Source organism: Gavialis gangeticus, unplaced genomic scaffold (genome assembly GCF_001723915.1).
Source record: "Gavialis gangeticus isolate Ggan-Ray unplaced genomic scaffold, GavGan_comp1, whole genome shotgun sequence".
Lineage (NCBI taxonomy): Eukaryota > Metazoa > Chordata > Crocodylia > Gavialidae > Gavialis > Gavialis gangeticus.
In genome coordinates, this window is record NW_017729032.1 from 20428076 (window position 1) to 20433152 (window position 5077).

A 5077-nucleotide genomic window follows, 5' to 3' on the forward strand; every position below is an offset into this window, starting at 1 on the left:
ACCAACCCCACATACTGTATGGGGTCCACACTGCCTCTACCCCCCACCCCCCACCCCACCCCCAACTGCATATGGTGCATGAAGTTGGACTGGTGCACACCGCATAAAGTGTGTGGGGCTGGACCTGGTGCTGCAGGAACTGCATGTAGCACAGAGGGATGGTCCAGGGCACACACTGTATACAGCACCTACACAAGACTGGCCCTGCATGCTGGCTCTGGGCCTGGTCTGGATCAGGGCTGCAGACTGTTGGAAACAGCATTCAGGGCCAGCCCAACATGAATACTACATGCAGACTGTGTCCCATATCAACCTCATGAGCTGTGTGCAACACAAATCCTGGACAGGGTCCGGTGCATGCTGCATGTGATGCATGATGCACAAGTCCCACAAGTGCTGCATGCAGAAAGGGGGGCTAATCCAATGCATATGCTACATGTGGTACCCCACTGGACCAATGCTGCCCACTGTTTCTGGGGCTAGTCTAGACTGGAGCCAATGCACATGACCAGTCTAGTGTGGACACCTCATGCAGCACACACATCTTTTTTAAAGCAGAGATTCCAAAAATCCTCCTAGCTAATCTCTCCATATACAGTTCAGGTACAATTCTCAATCTGCACCTGTTGGCCAGTAGAAAGAAAACTATTTGGAAAAAAATGTAAAAGGAGAGAACATTGCCACCATGAACATTTTGAAATAAAAAATCCAGTAAGGAGACCAGAGAACAGACATTCAGTAAAACAAACTGCTCAGGTTTAATGTATATGATATGCACATTACTGACCATCTGGAGAGCACTTGTTTTGCATGATCATGTATTAACACTTGCTAACCACTACAGCCAGCAGTCTTCAAATAAGCTGCAAATACTCAACTACTGAGGTAGCTTTCCCAGGCCTTTATAATTCCAGGGCCTAACAATGGCACACATCCAAATGCAGGTAACAGTTCAAATCAATCACTGATCTTTACCAAGAAATCTAAAGCCTTTTAAGTTCAACTGCTGTAGAAACCAGGCCTAGGGCCCAATTTGAAGACAAGGCATTAACATCAACTATGTCCATTTAGGTCTGATACACCAGCCAGCAGCTGACAATAACTCTGCTACTAGGAACTATAGCCCAGATGCTGCCAGCCTTGAGATTGGTAGACATAACTCAAACTGTACCAACAGCTCTTAATATAAGACCATATGTCCAAGTTGCATGCCTTCTAAATCTGTCATATTTTGTTTTTCTATTTTGGCAGCCTACCCTCACTCAGCTGAGCAAAAGATCTCACTCCACAGTTACAGTCTTTGTGTCTGACCGACTGATACTTGCCTGTAAATGCTTCTTCTGTCCACTGCAGCAGCAGCAGCAGCTGTGATACTATGAGCAGGGCCAACAGAAAAAAGTCCTCCTGCCATGGTCCAATCCTGTTTCATTTGTAGATATAACAAAACTGTGCCCCAAAATGGATGTCAAGGATTGGGTGCTGTTGCTACAGGCAGACAAGTCACAGGAGATCAAGATTCTTGCCAGTCGTTTTGCAAGCCACCTGTCAGAATCGACACGTGAGGAGATGGCAGGGTCCATCCCAGTCGCACTTCCATGAAATTCTATTAAGACAAGTTAAACTGTGAGATTAGATACAAAAGTCATGTCAAACACTAAAGGAGATGGTGGTGAGTTCTGAGGATAGGGAAAGATAAGCATTACCATAGTTACAAGGTCAAACTAGCAATCCATTTGGTGTGGGACTATGTAACCAGCCACACACATTTGGAAGATGGGCAAAATACCACAGACCTAATGCTTCAATACACACACATGTCCAGAAGCCACCCATCATAGTGACTACAGCAACCCTGAACCCTCAGTTCAGCACCCAGGGTGCCAAAAGGGCAGCCTTGAACAGGAGAGCCTCAGAACACATGTTCAGGCTGCTGAAGCACAGCCAGCCTGCAACTGGATCAGTCAGGCAAGATAGCCTCAACCATCCTCTTTTGCACCTTAGCGTGCAAGGAATCTACTGATGTAGTGCAGGACCAAAGACATGGCAGGAAGGTCAGCACTTCTCCTCTCCACAACTGTGGCCAGCTCCAGCTCAGAGCTAGTGGCCCCAACTGCCTTGAGTACAACAGCCAAGACAAAAGATTAAGTGGTAGCAACGGAAAAGGCTTTCCTAGCTACCAAGGAGGGGAGGTGTTGCAAGGAAAATCAAATGTGGTCATGTCAAGTTGACCGAACTCCCACAAGGCTTTCTGAGATGATTCAGAATTCAATGATTGTTGCCTAAAGCTAACCCCAGTAAAATGCCAGGGAACATCTAGAACAACAGAATAAGAGAACCATAAATTAAGATGATAACATGATAACCATTGGGACTAATTAACGTGGGAAAAGAAAAATATCAGGAAAATATTCCAAATGTGGAAGGATGTCCTATTGTAAATTTAGGATCTAGAAGCCAAAATACCATATAACAAGCTCGGCTAGCCTTAGTAATGATGACACCACTAAAGGGTTAAATAGCCTAAGCAAGTGAAATCACAGTTTGCTGTCTGCTGTTTGAATTGCCTGCATGGATTTCTAAAGGAAGACCAAGCCTTGGAGGAGCACAACCCAGGAAGCTCACCCAGTGCAGCTGACTGAGGGGAATACCTCCTGAGTAACAGCTCTAGAGAGACTGTGGTGCGGTGAAGAATCACGTTAACACACTTAGTTTTTGGTAACTGCCTGCTTATATTCTGGCAACACCAGTTAAGTTGACTACTTGTATACTGGCAACCCCAGTTGATTAACTGCTTTGTGTTTAATGGATAATTTTGTAGTCAATAAAGCTTCTGACTGATTATCAGACAAGCGTCTTATAGTTCTCCTTGCCCACAGAAAAGCAGGGCTTGTGTTTCAGCCCAACAGGCTCGACTGTGACCCACCCGCCCACGTGCTCCAAATGCAGAGACACCTCTGCTGGGCTGCTCTCCTGCTTCCCGAGAGCAGCTCCTGTGGATGAGCCCAGAGCAGCTTTGTTGGAACACCTCTGAGCTGGCAGCGCCTCAGTGCCACAACACGCTGCCACCGGGGACAAGCAACACCACAGCAGGGTGGAAAAGGCTCATACTGAACTGCTTGGCCTGGCGCTGGGAAACCCTGCTGGTGTTTCTTTAATGTAACAGGCAGAGTCCATCAGACATCACTGCAGACTGTGGGGCTGGAGGGGATCACAGAAATTGCAGAGAAGCAGGGTGGGCAGGGACCTGCAGAGCTCGAGTCCAACCCCTGCCAGGGGTACCACACAGCAGGGCTGCGTGAAGCTTCAGTCCCTGATCCGATTCAGTGGAAATTCAGCCCAATTCAGCGGCTGAATCTCCAAATCTGAATCAAATCAGAGGACTCCCTGAATGTCTCCGAATTGAACTGGAACCCTCCGAATCAATTCGGAGAGATTTGGAAAGATTTGGACATAGACACAGCTTTAAATGTTTTTTTCTATATACCTCTAGGTAGCAGGGGCTCATGAATGCTGTGATGCTGGGGCACATGGTGCTCCCCAGCATACTTGGCGATTACAAGCAGCATCTGCTACCTCAAGCTATGTAGAGAAAACTTTTAAAGCCGTGCCTGTGTCCGAATCCCTGGTTCTCTGAATCAGCATCATATTTTCAGATTCGGATTCAGCTGAATCGAATCAGGACAGTGATCTGAATCAACGAATTGAATCACTGTCCGTGATTCGGGCTGAATCCAAATTGAATAGGACCCGCTTCGCACAGCCCTACCACACAAACTATTCCTTACACAGGCAACTGGGACTGTTCCTAAAACTACCATCCACCCCTAAGGCAACACAAGGCACCTGAACCTGCCACAGGGGAGCTGCTTTCATAAAAGGTTGTCAGAGCAGGCTCCAGAGACCCCAGGCAGAGCCCCTGCCCCCTGGACTAACATGACCTGGAGTCAAAACTCCTCTGTGCCCTTGATCATGGTTGGCAACCCCTCACCTGGACCTAGGGTCGCCAGCTCTCCGGGACTGCCCAGGAGACCCTAGGAATTAGATCTAAATCTCCAGGAAACTGCTGAGAGTCACCCAGGTAGAGATAAATGACACAGGGCAGTCATTACAATAAACATTAAATGCTGAATCCGATTGATAGACTAGTCCAGCGGGTTGTTAAAATGTAACGGTCCTGTGCGTTTGCCTTCCTGACGTAAAGTCATTAATGTCACCGTGTCATGTCAGGAAACCACGTGGAGTAGAGCTGGCAACCCTACCTGCAGCACGGCGCGTCCCCAGGGCTGCAGGTGACTGAAGAGTCCCACCCTGGAGCCACAGACACAGGCACCGCCCTGTCCCGCAGCCGCAGCCAAGGCCCAGGCCGGGGGAGAGGAGCAGGCGCCGCGAGGGAGCAGCGCGGAACTCACCCACCTGCCCGCGCCACCTCGCACATTCGGCGCGGCTCGCGCAACAGCTAATCACGGCTCGGCTTAGCTGCCATTGGCCAAGAGGAGCCGTGACCACGCCCCCCGAGCGGGAGAGGGTCGCGCCTGCTGTTCTCCACTAGCCGCCGCGCTAAGAGGGCTTGTTTCTTGAAGCATGCGCAGCAAGTCTCCGAGCCGGGCCAAGATGGGAGGAGAAACTTTGCGTTTGTGCATGCGTACGCTCGTTAGAGCCGCCGATTTTCCCGCTGCGCCCGCGCTCATTGGCGGACGGTTCGAATGCCGGATGTGACGGGGTCGAAGTGGCCGAAAGAAGCCGTTTGAAGCGCCTGGAGCTTGGGCCGTGGGGGTAGGTCGGTGGTGCGGGCGGGGACGGTGGTCTGAGGGGAGAGACCCTGGATGAAGGAGCCCATGGTCCTTTCCCTGGAGTTGTGTAAATGTGGTGGCTGCCCTCCCCTCGGAGCTGCAGCGCTCAGGCAGCCCCGGATCAGGTCGCCTCTGGTAATTACTTCCTCGGTGGTAAATCCTCGCTCCTTCCACCCAGGAACTAGTGATTTAAAAAAAAAAAAAAACTGGGTTAGGAAAAGCTTAAAGCATAGCGCGCGTTAGGAGAGGCTTGGGACCGAAAACCGAAGTCAGTCGAAGGCTGTGGC

At 49.9% G+C, this 5077-nt stretch overlaps 1 protein-coding gene and 1 long non-coding RNA gene across 4 annotated transcripts in view; one reads left to right on the top strand and one right to left on the bottom strand.

Moving 5' to 3' along the window:
- Nucleotides 1-730: 730 nt before the first annotated feature.
- Nucleotides 731-4407, bottom strand: LOC109303445. The gene is made up of 2 exons (XR_002099114.1): nucleotides 4260-4407; nucleotides 731-1603 (listed from the first exon to the last, which is right to left on the bottom strand). It is a non-coding gene; the product is annotated as an uncharacterized LOC109303445 (long non-coding RNA).
- A 267-nt stretch (nucleotides 4408-4674) lies between these two features.
- The window catches only part of CEP295 (centrosomal protein 295), a 96912-nt gene continuing 96509 nt past the window's right edge, over nucleotides 4675-5077 (top strand). For 2 of the 3 annotated variants that reach the window (XM_019524414.1, XM_019524415.1), the window contains exon 1: nucleotides 4679-4777. The gene's annotated coding sequence lies outside the window, so the exon portion shown is untranslated. Of the gene's footprint in view, nucleotides 4778-5077 lie in introns of all 3 variants that reach the window. The other variant, XM_019524416.1, reaches the window with a different exon arrangement.